General features: G+C 41.3%; 1 long non-coding RNA gene across 1 annotated transcript; it reads left to right on the top strand.

The window, feature by feature from the left end:
* Window positions 1-5291: 5291 nt before the first annotated feature.
* Window positions 5292-18927, top strand: LOC116047606. Its single transcript, XR_004104420.1, has 4 exons — window positions 5292-5461; window positions 13217-13220; window positions 17819-17824; window positions 18917-18927. It is a non-coding gene; the product is annotated as an uncharacterized LOC116047606 (long non-coding RNA).
* The last annotated feature ends 2083 nt before the right edge of the window (window positions 18928-21010 follow it).

Genomic DNA, 21010 nt, shown 5'->3' with positions numbered 1-21010 from the left:
TGACGTTAATGTAGAACAATGTTTGGAACGTGTTTGAGTTCAATAAATAGATTAATACAATTTTTGAAATGATGGGAAGTTTTTTGGAAGTGGCTCCGAGCCGACTATATATTCAATGCCCACGGCTTTTAACAACGAAAAGCTGACCCGGTTCTAGTGGGCTGAGCCCAAGAAACTGAGAACATTTGAAAGAACTGCATGAGATTTTCACACCACTTATTCAAACCAGATAGATATAGATGAGGTTGAAAATCTGAAAGCTGAAGTTGCCCTTTAAAGGCTCTGAACCCTACACAGGTGTTTTCAGTTAACCTGGTTGATTGGACTAGCCTGACGTCGTCATACTCAGATTCTAGTCAGAATATGAGTCTGATACTGCTCCATTCGGCTGTGATTATGGGGCGTGTTTCAACCGAACCAAATCTCAATTGGATAGACCTACAGCCAATCAGAGCAACGGAGACAGACGTCACAGAAGCTGCAAGTCAAAGGCAGGCTTCAACAGAGCAAAAGCAGAGGCGGCAGTTTCCGTGTCGTGCGGACGGGTGTGGCAATGTGTATACATACGTGATCGCGGTTCTCTGTTCCTCTTTTAAAATTGTAAAATGTCGATATCTTCTATAACAGACGCAATGGCGGAATCTACACATCTCAATTCTCCAACGGCAGCCATCTTTGTTGTAAACGAATTCGACCCAAGCGCTCTTTGGTGACGTGGTTGATTACGTTACTGTTGATCATCTGTCCATCATCGTATAAAGCCCGCCCCGACAATTTGATTGGTCCGAACAGCTCTGGTTCGAGCATAGTTGCTCCACAACGGATCAAGTCCAGACCCTTCCCAACCTTAAATGTTGTGGGCGGGGCTAAGTTCGGCTGGCATCCAGGCTATGATTGGATCTGTTCCCCGGACTGTGTGGGTGTGTACAGATTGATTGATTGATATCTTCCTAAGACTTACCGGCAATTTCCACTGGATGTGGAACGTCTGCGGAACGTCGACGGAGTCATTAGGTTTCCATTAAAGTCAATGTGTGTATTTCCACTGATTGCGGAGCGGCTGTGTTCCGACTCCGTCCCAGTTCCGTCAGTCCGCAGCCCTCCGGAGCAGATACGCAGAGCTTCTATTTTTGACGGACGACGGAGAGCTCCGCAGCAATTCAGCACAATTTAGATTGTGCGGGACAGGAAGTCGAGCACAGAAACAAAATAAAACATCCGGTTACTTTTCAAAATAAAATACACCATGCTCACGGCAGGTCATATTTCCCTGCACTATACCTTGAAAACACAGCTCAGAGTTGTTTCCCCTCTACTCCTCTGGATGGAAACAAACGGTTGTTGGTTTTGTGGTTCTATAGAAACTACATCCTGTTATATCGCGCAAACATACGTGAACTCGCGAGATCTCGTGGTCGGCTGGCCGCAGCCGTTACGCAACAAATCCGGACCTGGTGGGTATTGACGGATGGCGGAGCACGTAGCCGTTCCGCAGCGGAGCCGGTCTGCAGACGTTCTGCATCCTGTGGAAATCCACGGTTCACATGTACCAAAACAACTTTTTTTTCCCCCCATCTTCCCTGGCATTGTTTCAAGAATAGTTGCGCAGCAGAGCGGAGAGAAACTTCTGGGATGCTTCTATGACGCGCTGCGTCGCAGCTGGTGGAATCACAAGCATTGTCTCAAGTGGCCGTGATTGCTGGTGGCGACCGCGTCACTACCAGAACACAGCACAGTCACCCCTGGTGGGATCTAGGTGTTATTGTCTTGCAGAAAGAAAAGGTGAAAGTCCTAATGACGAAACTCAACAGCATGCTGTAGCAGTACACTATAGTGTATTATCTAAGTGAGCTTCTATCCATGACATGAGAATGCCATGTTTCTTTATGGGATGGGACATTTCATTGGATGGGGCACAGGTCACCTGAAATAAGATTACAAATACCAGCTGCTCCACTGGAGCTGTTCTACAAGACATTGGTACTACTTTGCAGCTTTGCAGCAGAGTGTTGATAGCTGTGTCCAGATCTGTGAAACAACCACAGATGTCCAAACATTCACTTCTACTATTCTAAAGAAAACTCATTGCACTCATGGTGCAAAACTAAATCCTAGTTAACAGCATACAAACAAACTGCAACACATTTTGTGTTGTTTATTTCACTCAGGACAGAGTGATTTTTAAACCCTTTGTAATGTGGCACAGTACATCTCATATGAATGACGATATCACATCATTTAACATCAGTTTAGCCTTATTTTGTGTGATACTACACAATTCTAAAATATATACATGTATGTGTCCCATTAAGTCATGACACTGTGGCAGTGAGCACAATACCAGGACCCTAAAACTGAAGCAACTAAATGGAATTCAGCCATCCTTAATTTAATTATTTAACCTTGTGTTTTTCTTGTGATATGTCCTCTCATACTTTTGGACATTCCTAAAACATTAACACATACTTTGGCTTTCAAGATGATGAACATTTCTCTAAATAATTGTGAAATTTACCATGGTTTCAAGGCTCTTAACTGTTTTATTAAAGAGGAACTACGCCCATTCAAAATTCATACATGTTATTTCTATGATCTAAGACTGTCCTAAAACTGCCACCGTGCTGTAGTGAGTAGAACGGTCACATGTCGTTTTGGGAGCCATTGGAAGTCGACCTTTTCTGTTGTTTAGGTATGAGGATATTTCAATGTTCGATGTGTTTTGATTTTCTATGAAACTATGCTTGAAACCTGTCAAGTCAAGAGAAGCATAACCCTAACCCACAATGGATCATGTCCCGACCGAACTTCCCAACCTCAAATGTTGTGGGCTGGGCTAAGTTCGGCTGGCATCCAGGCTATGATTGGACCTCTTCCCCAGACTGTGTGGGTGTGTATAGATTGATTGATTGATTGATTGATTGACATCTTCTTGAGCCTTAGGCCACGTCCACACGTACCAAAACAATCTTTTTTCCCCCGTCTTCCCTGGCATTGTTTCAAGAATAGTTGCATCCAAACAGATCCATTTGTAAATGACTCAACACGCTACTTCATATTCCAGGCCTATAGGTGGCACTGTTTCTGCTACAGAAATTCACCAAAAATGGAGAAGAAGAGGCGGAGCATGCGCATAAAGCTTGCGCGCTGTATACAAACAGACAGTAGAAGAAGAAACCAAACACAAGAAGAAGGAAGGAGCATAATATTTTGCCCTAGTAACCCTAATAGGCTCAATATCTTCTCCAGCAGGAACACAAGCATGTAGTCCGCCATTGTTGTTGTTGTTATGAGACGTCGTCACGGGGTAAGAGGTCGAAGGCTAGAGGTCGAGGGGTGTGTCGATGACATCATCGATACGCAAAAATGCGGCTTCGCCGTCCAAACGAAGACGCAAGGGCGGCGTTTTCGAATTGTTTCGCCCTGGGATCAGGTTTCAAAAAAGTGCGTCTTCAGGCAGTGCGTTTACAGGATTCGTTTGGACGATTGGGCAAAACGTGCGTTTATACCAAAAAGCGTTTCCGTGTGGATGGCCCCTTAGGCATTTTGCCCTTTAACGGTTGGTGACAGGAAAGTGGGGAGAGAGAGGAGGAAGACATGCCGCAAAGGGCCACAGCTCGGATTTGAACCCTGGACCGCTGCGGTAAGGACTGAGCCTTGGTACATGGGGCTCACGCTTAAGCAGGTGAGCTACCAGGGCACCCCCACCTTTATTATTCTTATTGGTAGATGATGATTTGTGACCTAATAATCTCCCATCTAAGCTCCAGCCCTCCCTTCAACCAGGGGCACGTTCAGCCCTGACAAAACGTAACAAACCATTGATCTACACTGAAACTGTGGTGCGTTGAACACCCTGTTTTTATTACCACGAGTTTACATACATGTCACTACTCATTGGGTAACATCTCTGACACACCCACCAAGCGAGAGAAAACATACCTCAAAGCTCGCTGCACGTTTCACAACATTCCAAGGAATCATGCCGTTCAATCCGAATACTGTAGCAAAACGGTGCACACCGTTTTAAAGCAGCCATATTATGCTCATTTTCAGGTTCATAATTGTATTTTAAGGTTGTACCAGAATAAGTTTACATGGTTTAATTTTCAAAAAACACCATATTTGTGTTGTACTGCAGTGCTCTCTCTCACTGCTGCAGATCCTCTTTTCACCTGGTCTCTGTTTTAGCTACAGAGTGAGACCTCTTTTCTTCTTCTTCTTCTGTACTATCTTTGATTGCACTGCATATGCGCAGTAGCTCAGATGTAGATCATGTCAGCTAGCTAGCTCCATAGACAGTAAAAGAAAGGCTGTTTCTACAACTTCGGTCAGTTACAAGGCAGGATTAGCTGGGAGACTTCTAAATGAGGGCGCACATGGAAGTAGTTCTTTTGTAGATTATGGTGAACTTGTGTGTGTTGTAGCAGTGCTTTGCTATTGAGAACGAGGTAGCATGCTAGCGTTAGCATGCTAGCGTTAGCCATAGCGTTAGCATGCTAACGCTACGAGCTAATGGTTGCGGTTAGCCTGCTCGTTTCGGCTTGTGACGTCACAAGCCGTGCCGATTTTGAACAGCTCACCCAGAGACTGAAGGCAGGACACATTCAGAAACCGTATCTCACTCTAAACAGCATGGATGGATTTTTTTCAAAGTTTGTATGTGTGTGGAAGCACCAGAGACACAACATAACACCCCAAATCCCAGAAAAAGTGATTTTTTCATAATATGGGCACTTTAAGATTGAACGTGTCCCTGAGCAGAGGTCTGATCAGCCAGAATAACTAAAAACACCTGTGTGGGTGTTCAGAGGCTTGATACTATATAATCACAAGGTAACAAGAACACTCAAGTTTTAAAGCTATGGTGCGTAGTTTCTCTCTCCCCCATGAGGAATTCTAAGTAATGACAACAAAACGTGTCCCCATTTTTTTTTTTTTTTTTTTTTTTTTTATTTATTCGGGACAGTACACATTAATGAACAATCTAACATTTCTGTAAAGACTGTAAATGAGCCAGGTTATAGCATAAATGCAAATTTTCACCTGCTAATTTTCACCCCATGACACAAGCCTTCGGTGATCGGGCACCGCCCCCAGCCCTCCTCCACACAGTTGCTAGTAGCATTTATTCCGTCAAATCAAGGAGGACACAGAGGATTAAAAACAAACGATGGACTCTTCAGAAGAGGTTATTATCTTGTTACTTTTATGTCTTCTTAGTCTCCAAAGCTAATTGCTGCTGTTGTTCTTTCTCAGCGGTTACGCACCACTCAAGCTTGTGCGTACGAAAGTCGCCGGACTACACCATTTTGTAAACATAGCCATACTGAGAAATACAGAGAGTTTTGTGGAGCTGATTATTAAACTGGTCTTAATTAGCTTTGTATCAACTCATTTGCCAATGGCTTGAATGGAACGGAGGTTCATTAATATAAAATAGTTGCGCACTGTAGCTTTAATCGTTTATAGTGATCAGCTTGAACAGAACAGAACACACAAGAGGTCCGAACTGCAATGATGTGAATACTAGAGCGTACACAGCCAGTTTTGTATGGAAATATTGAGTCAGGAGAACTCTTTTCTGACTCATCTACATGAATATCTTATATAATATGAAAGACAAATGCTGACCATGCTGAATACTTCATCAATCAATTGTCTATTACAGCCATTCCATAATGTAAATTCATCTTATGCATGTCTGTAATTCTGTAAAACTAAAAACAACACTGATCCATCAGTGCGTCCCCTCTAGTGTGTATTGTATTGCTTTACGTGGGAGACACAGAGAAAACTGGATGAAAAACAGAAAAATTATGACAATCAATGGGCACACTTGGGTCCAGCGTGTGCCTGCCAGTCAGCCCATCACTGAGCTGGTTTGTGGTTGAGTGGGTGTTGGTGGTGGGGGCTTCTATTTTACGTCACAAAGGTACATGGACTTTTGCAGAATGAGGACTTTGCCAACTGTCACTTGGCATGCCAAACAAGTCTTGGAAGCTAAAAGACATTTTGTATTCAAGTTTTAATATGCTACACACGTGTGTGCGCTACCCATGCTTTCACGCACAAATAGACAGAGCTCTCCAGTTACAAACTAACACACTGTCATTACTGCTCTTAAAATTGTATCTTTACAGAATGTTTGTTTTTGACATGCAGTGATGGGCTGACTGGCAGGCACATGCTGAACCCAAGTGTGCCCATTGATCGTCATCATTTTTCTGTTTTTCATCCGGAGTTCCACCAGACGCTGATGTGCCGCGTGATTTTGTTTCCGTTGTCTGCCATGCATTATACCCACAATGGTCTCAGAAGGGGAGCGTTTTGCCCGCCAGACTCACAAATTTCATAGTTTTGGTCATTTTTCTTTGATATTTGTGCTTTTACCATACAAGTAAGTAGTCTACATAGTTTAATTGTGGCTTTGTTTTAGTTGTTAAAATAGTTTAGTGATGTGATATATGATCGGGAGTCTTCACATGGTGTTTATTTTGAAAATTGAGCGTATGATCTAGCCCTTCCATCCCCTGTTGAACGCCCCATGGCTCAGAGCAGAGCGGAGAGAAACTTCTGGGACGCTTCTATGACGCTCTGCGTCGCGGCTGGTGGAATCACAAGCATTGTCTCAAGTGGCCGTGATTGCTGGTGGCGACCGCGTCACTACCAGAACACAGCACAGTCACCCCTGGTGGGATCTAGGTGTTAAGAAAAGGTGAAGGTCCTAATGACGAAACTCAACAGCATGCTGTAGCAGTACACTATAGTGTATTATCTAAGTGAGCTTCTATCCATGACATGAGAATGCCATGTTTCTTTATGGGATGGGACATTTCATTGGATGGGGCACAGGTCACCTGAAATAAGATTACAAATACCAGCTGCTCCACTGGAGCTGTTCTACAAGACATTGGTACTACTTTGCAGCTTCCATGTGTGAGTGTTGATAGCTGTGTCCAGATCTGTGAAACAACCACAGATGTCCAAACATTCACTTCTACTATTCTAAAGAAAACTCATTGCACTCATGGTGCAAAACTAAATCCTAGTTAACAGCATACAAACAAACTGCAACACATTTTGTGTTGTTTATTTCCACTCAGGACAGAGTGATTTTTAAACCCTTTGTAATGTGGCACAGTACATCTCATATGAATGACGATATCACATCATTTAACATCAGTTTAGCCTTATTTTTGTGTGATACTACACAATTCTAAAATACAATACCAGGACCCTAAAACCGAAGCAACTAAATGGAATTCAGCCATCCTTAATTTAGTTATTTAACCTTGTGTTTTTCTTGTGATATGTCCTCTCATACTTTTGGACATTCCTAAAACATTAACACATACTTTGGCTTTCAAGATGATGAACATTTCTCTAAATAATTGTGAATTTTACCATGGTTTCAAGGCTCTTAACTGTTTTATTAAAGAGGAACTACGCCCATTCAAAATGCATACATGTTATTTCTATGATCTAAGACTGTCCTAAAACTGCCACCATGTTGCAGTGAGTAGAACGGTCACATGTCGTTTTGGGAGCCATTGGAAGTCAACCTTTTCTGTTGTTTAGGTATGAGGATATTTCAATGTTCGATGTGTTTTGATTTTCTATGAAACTATGCTTGAAACCTGTCAAGTCAAGAGAAGCATCACCTGTTGCATCATTTGCATATATATTGGTGTTATAAAAAGTAATCATCTATTAAAATGATTAGAGCAAACATTAGTGGAGATCCTGTTTTTAAGTCCTGTTTAGTTTCTTAATCAATTAGATGGTTACTCAGCTAACGAGGGAACTGATAAACTTCACATATATATCAAGATGTACAGATTCTGTATAGTTCCCCCAACTCACGGTAATGCCATGCTTCAGAGATCCAAATTTTGACAATAAAATAATTTCTTTAATCAATACATAGAAGATATAGTTTGTACAAAATTATCTTTAAGGCATGAGAAGTAAAACAGCGTACCCTAAAAACTGAACTTTGGCCATTCATTTCGCAAACAAGTAAATATTAAGGTACATCTACGTATTACTTGCAGTACATATCCAAGTTTTTTCAGAAAAAGCCTCTGTGTGAGTAACATCAAGTCACTTCAGAAGTGCCATGCTGTGTCATTGTGGGCTTGTAGCGGCAGCTGTGTTTAAGTTCCAACTGATGTCTATTGGTTCTGCTGTGTCATTGTTACCAGATGATGGTCACAATGGCCTCAGAATAAAGCACTCCCTCCCCGAGTCCAATTCCTGGCCCAAGTGCAACCATTCTGATGGAGACCCCCTGGGTGTGTGAATCCTTTGGTAAGAGCCCATCTAGGAGCAGAAGGGGGTGAGGACATGGTCACAACCAGCGGGAACACCTGCAGTGTACTTCACTCTGCCAGGGGCCATTTAAGGCCACTTTGAGAGAGTTTGGTTTAGAGCCAAAGGAAGTTGTATAAGGGGAACTGGCACAATATCAAGGCAAAAGCATCAAAAGTACAACAGAGCAACCATGGTGTTAAGAATCTGTCCCATTTTTAGGTTGGTAACCAATTATAACTGTGGAGGGTTGTCTCAGGTCAGTCAATGACAAAACATCCCGGGGCTCTGGTACTGCTTTTAACTCAGTAGACCATGAAATCTTACTCCAGACTAGAAAAATATATATCACAGGATACAAAACTTCGGTCATAATGGAGTGCCACTGAAAATGGCTCTGCACAAACTCAATATTTAAAATAATGTAGAGATGCACGCACTGGGTGGTGGCTGACGTCAACATTGACATAATAGCACAGAATTGTTGATGAGGTACTTGTGGTTTTTAATGAACTGTCTACATTTGTTTGATATCTTGGACATTTAAAAAAAAAATGCTGCTAGCATACATCTTACAAACATTTTCTTGGTCTCTATAGTAGAAAAAGAATTTTACATTGCCTCGGAATAATAAACATACTTCTCTCAGTTTACAGTGAATATTACAAAACTGATTGTGTGTGTAGGTGTGTGTTTGTAGACAAGTGCATGAGACACAAGGTTGTCCACGTTCCTCCTTGTCCAGGCATATCAAAGGCAGGTGCCAACCCTTGTGTTCCTGCCAGCCTGATACTGTGCCAGATTCCAAAGGTTAACAAGAATCTGCACTCTGCAACCAGCCACACACAATAGTGCCATTCTTCTCTTTGCACATACCTACTTTGGTTCTCCTTTCCAGAATCTTCCTGTTGTGACGCACAAAAGCTAGGCTTGTGTTATTTGAACCCAGGGACGTGCCGGGGATTGATGATCGTGACATTTGGGCGTGTAAAGACAGTTTTCACTGAAATAAGGGAAAAATCCTTTTTTAGATTATTCTGAAAATACATTGTTTTTTTCTATTCCTTTATTTTCTATTCTTTTAAACATATGTATATACTGTAAATACAGGAATACTGCAAAATTATGTATTACCTTGCTATTTCATGAAGGTGAGTAGATGTATTAACTGCAAACTGAGGTACAGAGCATGAGGTCTGGAATAAACGGTTATAGTTAGGGCTTTTAATAAGAGCACTAATTCATGTTTTGACATAAAGCATGACTTCATCAGAGTAAAATAGTTAACTCATGCTTTATGTCGAAACATTAGCAGGTGCTATAGCTTTAAGTATAATTGTGTGCTCCAGACCTCCTCCCTCAAGGTTCTGTCTCAGTTGAAAGTAGCAGTGTGTACACTAGCTGGGCCAAGAGAAGTGTTCTTTGTTTCTTCATGCTAATTTGAATGCTGGTATCACTGTAAAATAACTGTAAATGAGTGTCTTTCAAAGTGCATGATACATAAACTTAGCACAAAAAGTAAGGAAATTTGTGTATGGTAGATTATTTCTCTGTGGTAACAATGCTTTTTGGCAATAAATCTTATACCGTTGGAAAGCCTGTTTAGTTCCCTTTCAAATGGTGCCCCATTTGTAAGGAACATGCATTTGTGGGATGAGCAGCAGCGCTGAGTATGTGGGTTGCGTCCATGAAAAATTTGCCAAATCTTCTCTGCCAATGCCAAACAGCTTATTCTGACATTGACTCGTTTGGTGTTTGGTGGATTGGATGATTGAAGTTTGAAGAAACAAGACATATTGGCAATTTAACAATTTATTCATTTCACAAACAGGAGCCTCAGTAGCGTGTGGATGAACCATACACAGCCACAACAGCCTGGCACCTCCTCCTCATGCTGGTCACCAGCCTGGTCACACACTGCTGTGGGATGGCATCCCATTCTTCAACCAGCATTTGTCGCAAGTCAGCCAACGTGGTTGTGTTGGTCACTCTGGCACGAACAGCACGCCCAAGCTGATCCCACAAGTGTTCAATGGGGTTGAGGTCAGGACTGCTGGTTGAAGAATGGGATGCCTGATGTTTTACTAACTCTAAGTATTGTTGTTGCCTAAACTAAACTAGTTTGTTTTCACACCGTTTACTACGTAAATATAACGGTTGTATGTTTAATTTTGGGAGTCTTTAAGCTATGAGGATGTGTTGTAATAAATGCACCTGTGTCATGTAAAGGATTTCATTTCATGATTTAGCAACTGTATTTCACGGTGATTATATCTTGGCTTTGTATTTGTTCTTTGTGGTTATTTATTAAAATGTTTTTCAATCAAAGATTTACAATTTTAGTGCCACATGGGTTCCTTGGAGAAAAGATATATACTCATAATTCATAGTCAGTGTAATAACCAGTAAAAAGTAAAGCTAATAAATGTTAACGAACCCCACTTTTCACTACCACCATCTTTTTGCACTAGTGTGTCTGTGTCTCCATCTTACCTATTTATTATTCATTCTGCAATGAAGTCATAGTCTACAAGAGGTGGAATATCTGTCAGTCTGAGTTAGACTGCACTCAGAGGACATGTGAAATATTTGTCTACTGGGTGATAAGTAGACTGGAAGCAGGTTTATATAGTGACAAGCTGCACAATTTTAATTGACTAAATTGCATTAAATAATTAATTTAATGATTGTGACGTGGACACAAAAAGTAGAGAAGTACACAGCGTGGGTAATTCTTACTGAAAATGTTCATTACTAGCCACTTTGCTGACATGAACTATGGCACTTTGGATCGGAGCTGTCTGAACACGTACGCATGCACAGAAATACAGTTCATGTACGCACAAACACGGACTGGGCTTCCTTACAATTGGGATTTAGTTTCACTAATGTTCTATGTGAGATCCTGCAAAGATGTGCAGCCAAGGCCACGAGAGCAGTTCCACGGTTTAATTGCCTGCTTTCTTTGGTCCATTTTTTTTTTAACATTTACCAACTGGAGCCAAATGTGAATGTGAGTATACTATTAGGTTAGTATACTCACATCCATCTGCACATGCCTCCCTGCTCATTCTTTCAAACCTGTTTTAAGGAAAAGCAGTTCATGTCTGGGGAAAAAAGAACACTGCAAAAATAAGGATTGTCCAGAATTCATTCACTCATTTTGCCTTCAGAAAAGCCTGAAATATGCATGGATTCAACAAGCTGGTGGTTGCTCCATCCATCCAACACATTCAAGCTGCAAACCATCTTTTGCACGAGTCCATCTAAGTTCCTGAAAACATCTTGAGTGACATGAGACATGACCCTGAAAGTGTAGAGTGTGGCCATGAGGGAAAGCACCTGGTCAACAACAATGCTGAGGTACACTTTGGCATTCAGGCTATCTTCACTTGGTATGTGAATCACAAAAAAAACACCAATTACACCATCAGCTAAACTGTATCTGTACATTTGACACAAGTCAGACTGTTGAAACAGAAATCAATATTTCACACATCAGGAAAACAAATTGGGCTGAAACTATTGTTATTATTGTTAATCTGCAGATTGTTTTCTTGATTAATTGATTGATATAAAATATCAGAAAATACTGATAACTTCTTAAAGACCAGGTCGATGTCTTCAAATAGCTAGCTGGCACTTTTATCACTTTTATAATTGCTAATGACTCACAAAATGACATGTATGACTGTTCGATTTACTGCTGCATGGTGACTGTAACACATGACCAGGATGGACATTTTAATCATGTGACCATTTTATTTAATTTAATAGGCGCAGTTTTAAACACGTAGTTAGCGTTGTAAAATGGAACTAGTTAAGTTTTTATTAACAAAAATACTTACGGTTAGGAAATTCAACAGGGATTGGCATAAAATGAGTCACGTGAAACTACTAAAATAAGGAAAAGGATAACATGACGTCACAGACCTTATTGTGTCACGGAAGGTCCATAAAAATCACTTAATTTCAAAAAGTGACAGTTGATGTATGGTATCACAAAGGACGCAAACCCCGGTCTCCTAAGTGAAAGTCCTGAGTTTGTTTGACACAACCACCGCACGAACCTGCCTCCTCCTTAAGGCCATTCTATGCTTCTGCGTTAAATCGATGCCGTGGGTACATACGGTACATGAACATACCGACCCCACGCCGGACCCTTCGCCGTAGCCTGCCGTGCACCTTTCAAAAAATATAACTACGCGTTGTGGCGACGTAGACCGCAACAACTGTGATTGGTCCGCTTGGCCGTGGGCTTGGTAGCGTCGCATTTCCCCCGACTCATTTCCGGGTTCTCCTTCTCCATAAACAACATGAAATCAAGGAGAGGGTTAACTTTTCCTGCTACAGATTTCCCACCATGGTCAGAAAGCACAGGGGAGACACTTTGTTTCTCCCACTATGACTCTAGTCGGAACTCACTCCGAAGTTAATCACTGTCACTCTCTCAGTCACTCTACCACACACTCCTCATGCACACACACACACGCACTGGCCTTGCTATTCTCTTAAAGAGATCGACGCACACACCAACGCACAAGTATAAACTCCTGGCCACTTAAGTAGGCTACGACGAGAGCTCTGCGTGGAGCCTCCGCAGAACCATAAATGAGACTTTAGGCAGATTTTGTCAGATCACATCCTCATTTGCTCACGCGATAATTAGCCTACTACAGCCACAAGAGGTCACCGCCTAACAACAAACTTAATTATTGGTCGTGAAGAACTGCTGGCACAATCAAACTATACGGTTGTTTTCTGGGTGAGGACGGCCTGGACTTACAATAAGTGCATTCAACCATGAAGATACCATTTAAAAGTTGCGGAAATCACGCGAGTACATACAATTAATCAAATGGACAAAACTGCTTCAAGTGCTACATTTTAGAAACAAGAGCTAGAGAAATGTATTTCTTTAAGAAAAAAAAGGAAATTAGGGTGTGATATAATGGGCTCCTTTAATGGGCCATTTGGTGAGTGTGGGCCCTGTATATGTATAGCATATAGTATAAGCATTCCAAATCAAGAGGCAACTGTAGATGCCCTACAGCTTTAATAAGTGCTTTGATTTCATTTATTCAGAAACTCGAGTGAAGATAATGACCTCTTCTGAAGAGTCCATCATGTTTTTTTGATCCTCCGTGTCCTCCTTGGCTACTAGCAACTGTGTGGAGGAGGGGTGAGTGGGAAGTTTTGTAGTCATTACTTAGAATTTCTCATGCAGGCGACAGATACTACGCACCATAGCTTTAAGATTACATTTTGACTAGCATTGTAATACTCTAACATTTTGTTAAAAGGACAGACATTTCTCAAAGCTTCAATAAAGCTTTTAGGAGAAACCTTGTAGTATGACTGTGGTAGTTGACAATTACAATACAACAAGACCTGGAAACATCCATAGCAAAATGTTTCAATTCAGGGATACACGAGTAGGGTCAGGAGGATTATGTGTTTGTATGCCTGACTCATTGTTTGATAGAACTTGTCAGCTTGGGTTTCAAGTGGCATTTGTGGGTGGCTATTGCGAATCCCAGGACAAGTTGAAAAGCTTAGCTCTTTGGAAATGTCACTCACTCAGACTTGAAGTCAGAGTCTAACCAATGAACTTGCAGCAATTCATCATCTGAAGCCTATCTGTTACAGCGCTCATGTATTTACTTCATGGTCTGCAGTGAAAGAGAATGGACTCTTGTTCTGCACTGCCAAGGTGTGTGTCAGTGAGAGTACGGCTCAGGTAGGTACCCACAGCTTCTCTGACGAGGAGCATTTCACAAGAATTAGGGAAATGTCCAACAATGTAAAACTATCCCTATAGACAACCAGCAGTGGGAAGGGGAAAAAATGACATTTTAGAGTACAAGATAGATCACATACACATATTCTATAGTGCTCAAACAGACATTATACTAAGATATATCCTGTATGTATATACAGTATACATTGATCATTTGATACCGTATCTACATTAAACACTGCAAAACCTTTTGTACTTAACTTACAAAACACACTGCAATTATCCAGTACATTTTGCTGATAATACTTCTGTACTTTCACTGGAGTAAGATTTTGAATGCAGCACTTTTACATTTAACTGAGTAATTTTCTGTTGTAATGCTACCTTTACTTAAGTAAAGGATCTGAATGCTTGGTGAATATTGGCTCTCATCCCAATTTTCTACATGGCAAGAAAATCTGTCTAAAGCAATGTTGGGCAGCAGTCCAAAGGGGGACAGTTCTGAGTAAGCTTTTGGGTCAACTTAAAAACAAAAAACAAACTAAAACAAATAAACTTGATTGTAACAAGTTTCAGGAAGTTAATAATAATTATAATAAGTACCATTAGCAGTGCCGGCTCTTTTAATCGTGTAAGCCTCCCCTTGCTGCTTGTCTCAGAAACTGAGAAGAAGACTGACAACAAGGATGACACAAATATACAGTATTCAACTGACAATAGACCTAAAAACGTAGGGAACAAACTATGTTGGAGTGAAGCAGTGGTGGACTCAGACTGTCTGACGGTCAGGGACCACCAGCGCACAGAAAGGTTTTGCAGCATGTAGCCTATAGGGCATCTTACAGGGCACTTCCTAAGAACAGAGGTACAAATGAAACACCATGTTAGGGTTTACATTTTGTACTACCTTCCTTTTTTAATAAGCTTTAAGAAGTTGTACTTAATTATTTTAGATTTCATTTTGAGAAATTCATTCAATGGTAGCACAGTTGTTAGGACTAAGCAAACCGTTAACTTACGTTAACTCCCAACTCGTTTTACTCGCAACTTGTTAAATACTGATGCTTGGTCAGTGGCTCTCAGCATCAGATACTGACGTACAAGGTACCCTTTAGCATCTGTATGTTATGTATGGGGCAGCAGCAGCACAGCCATGGCGCTGTAAGATGAAGTAGTATTGAGAGCGACAACGGTAGCGAGTAGTATGAAAGACCACAAATCCGCGTAAGGAGGCAGGTTGGGGTGGTGGATGGGTCAAACAACACAGGACTTTCACCCAGGAGACCGGGGTTCCTGTCCTATAGTTGTCCCGCGTGCCAGTTACCTGTAAACGTAATTTTTTTAACCCAATCCATGATTTTTTCCTAACCAAGTGGTTTTACGCTGCACTCCAAGGGGTCCGTCAAAAAGTGACGCCAAGGGGTCCTGGCCAAGTACGTTGATAAATTACGCCAAAGGGGTACCCAGAACTTTAAAAAGTGACGCCAAGGGGTCCTGACCAAGCATCAGTATTTCACAATTTGGTAATGAGAATGTGTTGGTCTAAGGGAAAAATTTGGATCCTGAAGCTAAACTAGTTGGGAACTACTGGTCTTAAGAGTGGGAAACAACATTTTATTTATTGACACGTAGTGTTGCATGTTAGCAAGCTGCCGAGCTAAGTCATAGCATCTTTTTGAAGAGAGTTTGGGCCCTATCTTGCACCCTGCAGTTGTCAGTTTCCCGTCCAGCACCCGCGTAGTTTAATAATATTAATTAGTTTAATGAATAACGCAGCATTTCATTGTTATTTTAACAGCGCATTAGTAAAATGCGCCTAGGCTCGTGCACAGCGCGCACACACTATGCTTGTTACACACACATAGGGACGCGCAGCAACACAAAGATGCAAAAGATTAAAAAATAAAAAATATTTCAATGTGAAATAGTATTATAATATGATCTGCTTGCATGCTTTCACTTCACGCACAAGCAGATCAGTTTCTTCTCCTGAAAATCTCTCCTTCCTGCTTAGCAAATCCGCCATCATAATAGCAATGCGCCAAGGTACAAATGCGCCTGGCTTTTAAAGGGAATGGGAGGTGACACTCTGATTGGTGTATTGCATGTTACGCCCAAAACACGCCTATTATTAATTAAGACACTAAGTACAACCCTTTTGAACCATGCAAAAGGGTTGTACTTAGTGGACCCTTTTTTACCCCGTTAAACTAGCAAGAGTGGATTCGTACACGACCTAAACGCACTTGCACTAGGCGCTTCACGCCGTGCGCTTAGATCGTTAAAATAGGGCCCTTTGAGTCTGCGCTTTCCAGTCTAAAAAAGTGAAACTAGAAAGTGATCATATGGTCATCTGCAATTAGCCACAGATGTACTTGCCATTACCGGGGTGGTTGGAGTCTCATAAAAACTGTAGTAATAATCTGTAGATGATCAGTCATTTAATTTTATATTCCCATTGAGGGTGAAATCACATATTGAAACAGGTGTCAAAATATTGCCTAAGTCGTATCTCCTACAGCGCTCATTAAATAAATTCCAGACTAGACCTGCTTGGCAAAACCCTTCTAGGGTGAGCTATTACACTGAAGAAGCCGTTTACATGCTGGCAGTTAAAATATGGAAAGCCATTACAGTATTCATGTTTCTGGCTATATTTTATCTTGACATACATGTAGGACTTTGACTGATAGGGTTTCTGTTTATTCCCATGACAGCATGATGCGTGCACATTTATTTTAAGTATGAGAACGCTGTGCTTCCAGGATTTGCGGGGAAGTCCCTCTTTTGCTATATAGGGGTGTGTGTGTGTGTGTGTGTGTGTGTGTGTGTGTGTGTGTGTGTGTGTGTGCTTACAGACATACCAAAGCATCAGGGCATTTAATCACGTCTACCCGTTGAAATAAGTTGTGTTGCATGCCAAGTCACTCTTACACAAGTCCGTTTTAATGGGCTATTGGAATGTATCCAGTGATGATTTTAGGCTATCTGTTACTGAGTGAGTAGCTTCTGTTCATCGATGCTGAAAGGAACACCAGCTTATTACACACAAAACATAAAAAACACTCCCACACATGAACCATGCATGCACCTCGACATTCTGTCCCTTTGATGCCCTACAGCCTCACAATTAAACTGAATCTGGCAGAGGTGAATGTATCATCTTAATAAAAAAGAATAAAGATTTAATTACGTTTTGTTCTGAAACCTAAGAGAGTAGTGAACACCATGTTAGGTTTATTTGCCTTCAGGTCTCTTCTACCAGGGTGGCTTCCACATTCACATTCTCAGGCACTCTCATTAAATGGTGTTGTTAAAATCAAAACTGAAATCTCTGCCTTATCTCACAGAGCCTGTCATCAGCTGCGTGATGTAGAGTTTTTTTAATTTATGACATCAAAAGAATCAAACAGGATTTCCCTTCTGGCTTTACTTAGATATTCATTCGCAATTGCCTTTAAACTAATAAGATGACTATTATCAGCCATTAAGGTTTCAAATAAATCAAGTAGGAGTGAATCCTTGAAGTTGAGAAGCTGCTTACATGTAAGTTAAAGATAACTATTGTTGACTTTGTTTGCTCTTATTTTGACAATTCAATAGTTGAGACACATTCTAAACAACTATCTTTAGTCCAAGCCTCATTTTATTTCGAGAAAACAACACATGATTTCCCAGCAAACTGAAACCACACCCTTATTCTGAGACTTGAGATATGCTATGCTAAACATTTGCACTAAAAGAGTAGCAGTGTTGGGCAAAATACAGATTTTTGTGCATAAATACTGAAATGTGTCCTACATTATACATCCTTAAATTTAACAACTATTGTAATCTGTAATAACATACATAAAAATCCATGTACTTAGCCTAAGCTAAGTTAGCATGGTAACATGCTAGTGTGTTAGCATGTTATGCTGACCACCTGGAATTGACATCAGAGCCGTACTGAAAGTGTGGTCAAAAGGTTTTTCTAAACCTGTTCAATTTTGGAAAGCTATTCAAATAATGGAAAAAATAACATTGGGTGATGCAAAGTGTGTCATCCCCTTTGTCACACAACAAATATAAATAATATATGTATATAGACGGTGTTGATTCGGGCCCAGTGTGACACCACACATGGCGCTGATCTGATCGGGAGTGTGCTGGTTGGCTTCAATTGCATGTTGGATGCCTCACAACCACCGGCTTGCCAAATCTCTGGGTTTCACTCCGACAAACAGCCGACTTGGGGGATTTGGTTCCACAGTAATTGTTGTGTGCGATCATTGCTGGGCTCTGCCGAGCTTTTTTGCTGTGCCCAAGTGGCCATTGTTGTAATGTTCTTCCCAAGCTGTAATCATAGGCAGATGGCTGCGGGCCTTGCTGCTCGATCTTGATGGGGCTTTCCCCATACAAATAAATGAGGCCTGCTCACAGTGAGGTGTGATGTAAGGTGTTTGCTTAGAAGGATGCTTATTTTGGTGTTGTGAGACATCCAGATGTTGGGTTTGATACATTACCACTTGGCTAGGAATTTGTTTCTGGGAAGGATCTCAGCTAGTCTGGTCAGTCTATATGACATTGTCCAGTATTTGCCAGCACTTCATGATTTAAAAATGCACAAGAGATGGGAGAGATATTAATGTCACTCACACCAGAAACAAAAAAAAATAAAGTATCCTATGAATTTTCTTTAGTTACCAACTAAAGTTATGTTTACATTCAGTGTTGATCACCAAAACGCATACACACCGTATCATTGAGGCCTTCCTTATAAAACTATTTGCAAAGCCTATTGGGCAACATTTTAATGCATTGTCTACATCCATGTTTACCTTGGCTAGCCCCCTTCTTGTCTTTTTTGCCATATTACAACCACAGAATGTAAAATTAATGGACAAAGTTTCTGGGCTTGAAAATTGAAGCCAATGAGGAAGTGCCTTAAACCTTCTATCTAATTTACAGTAGGGGGCGAGTCCACTGGCCCTAAAAAGAAGTGTGATTCTATAGAAGTCTATGGAAAAATAGTCTATATCCTTGACATTCCACTTCCGGGATTGCTCCGTTGCCGCCTGAAAATCCACCGGATTTCACTCATTTAGGCCAGATATCCGTTGCCTTGGGTTTAGCATTTTAAACTCCGCTGGATTTCTGAGGACTATGGTTAACCTTTTCTCAGATCTCTGCAGGGTAAATCCAAATCCCATCTGAGTTTTCTATTGCACGACAAAAACAACTTTTAAACATACCCATGTTCCACCAAAACAAGTTCCTTCCGAGCCTATTTTGCAGCGGCACCGCAGCTTTTCTCCGGTGCTTAGCACCACCCATGACGATTGTGATTGGTTTAAAGAAATGCCAATAAACCAGAGCACGTTTTCCTCCCATCCCCGAATGCTAAATCTCTGCTGGATGACTCGCTTCAGAAGGATTGAAAATCGGCAACTTTCCCTCTTTAGCATTTAACTTAGCGCTATTGCCACCATAACTACCACTGGCTTGGCCGCGTCATCCTCCCCAGCTCCACCCTCTTGTCAAAAATCGTCATCTCCGGTTGCAAAAAAACAAGATGGCGCCAAACCCAAGGCTTCAAAACTGCAGTCCACAAACCAATTGGTGTTGTCACGGATGCTACGTCCATGATTTTTACAGTCTATGATTACAATGTTTGTGGCTGCTGCCAACTGTCAACTGTCAGTGTAATAGAGTGAAACTGTTGGCAAGAATGTATATCTTGTCCTTGCATGCTCTTGTGCGTGCATACTGTATAAATACTATTGCACGTGCCCATATCCGTGAACCAGCTTTGCAACATTGCTCCGTAACACCTCTAGTGACTAAAAACTCAACAAGGTACCTTTAAAAAGTTGAAATGCAGTATTCCCAACACCATAAAACATGGCATGGGGTGTTTTTCCCCTATCACAAATTTTATAATTTATTTTGACCAAAACTACCGTCCACACTAAACCAATTACAGCAATGTTTGCATCCCTCATAGTCTATGTTCACCACAGACTCCAAACTGGCCTTTTCACCCACGCAGCTGCTCCTGCACTCATGTTTGTTAGCTTTGCTGGCCACAAAGCCGGTCGGATTCGGCTTCAACTGACAAAATAATAAAATGCAATCAAAATTTGTGGCTTGTAACAACTTACGGCACATTGCATGTGTTGACTATCACTCAAGCAGAGCTGCAGTTGCTTAAACAGTCATTGAGCCCAGAGCCACACAATTCATAGTACACTGAACATGTCCCACAAGGCCTGAGAGGGATAAGTGGATTTTACCCCACGCTGGTGAATTAAACTCACGTGTGTTTGATTACATACAGCCGCATGTTTTTGATTGCCCAATGAAAATATGTATTAATGATATCTGTGGTGGCAACATGTGTGTGGAGTGATTCCAGCACACACAACAAATGCAGTTAGAAGGCATCAGCGATTTCCCTGAAAATGATTGCGTTCTGCCTGAGGAAAAACATAGAATTTGCCAACTCTGTCAAAGTTTCAAAACTCTAACAGTCTCTCTCTCTGTTTAACCCAAATGTATTTACTCATCTCCGATTTCAAGTTCACTCTTGTTTGCTTCTCTCAGTTATCATCTGATCTTTAAGGGATCGTGGAATTATGTCAGTGGGAAATAATGACACTACGTAACTACATGGTGATTTGACTAATAACTCAGGTTTGGGTGAGTGTTTTTCTTCTAAAATGACCCATATCTGAGCTTCTTATCAGCCTGGTTATAGTACTGAATAATGTATTCTAAACTGCTGATGAAGCTCTTCCATTTCTTCCTGGACAGGCAAAGAGACCATTGTGCCAAGAGCTAAGGGGAACTAAGGCCAAGGAACGAAGGAAAGAGCACACTAAAGTGCCTAAAATGAAGCCATGTGAGGTCAGGTGTGGGAATCCCTCCCAGTATGAAAGCTGAAAAGAGGGAAGAGTGACAGAAATGGTGGTGTGGTCT

This window comes from Sander lucioperca, chromosome 8 (assembly GCF_008315115.2).
Source record: "Sander lucioperca isolate FBNREF2018 chromosome 8, SLUC_FBN_1.2, whole genome shotgun sequence".
Classification (NCBI taxonomy): domain Eukaryota; kingdom Metazoa; phylum Chordata; class Actinopteri; order Perciformes; family Percidae; genus Sander; species Sander lucioperca.
Note: the sequence above shows the minus strand (reverse complement) of the source record. Positions and strands in the feature narration are given on the sequence as shown.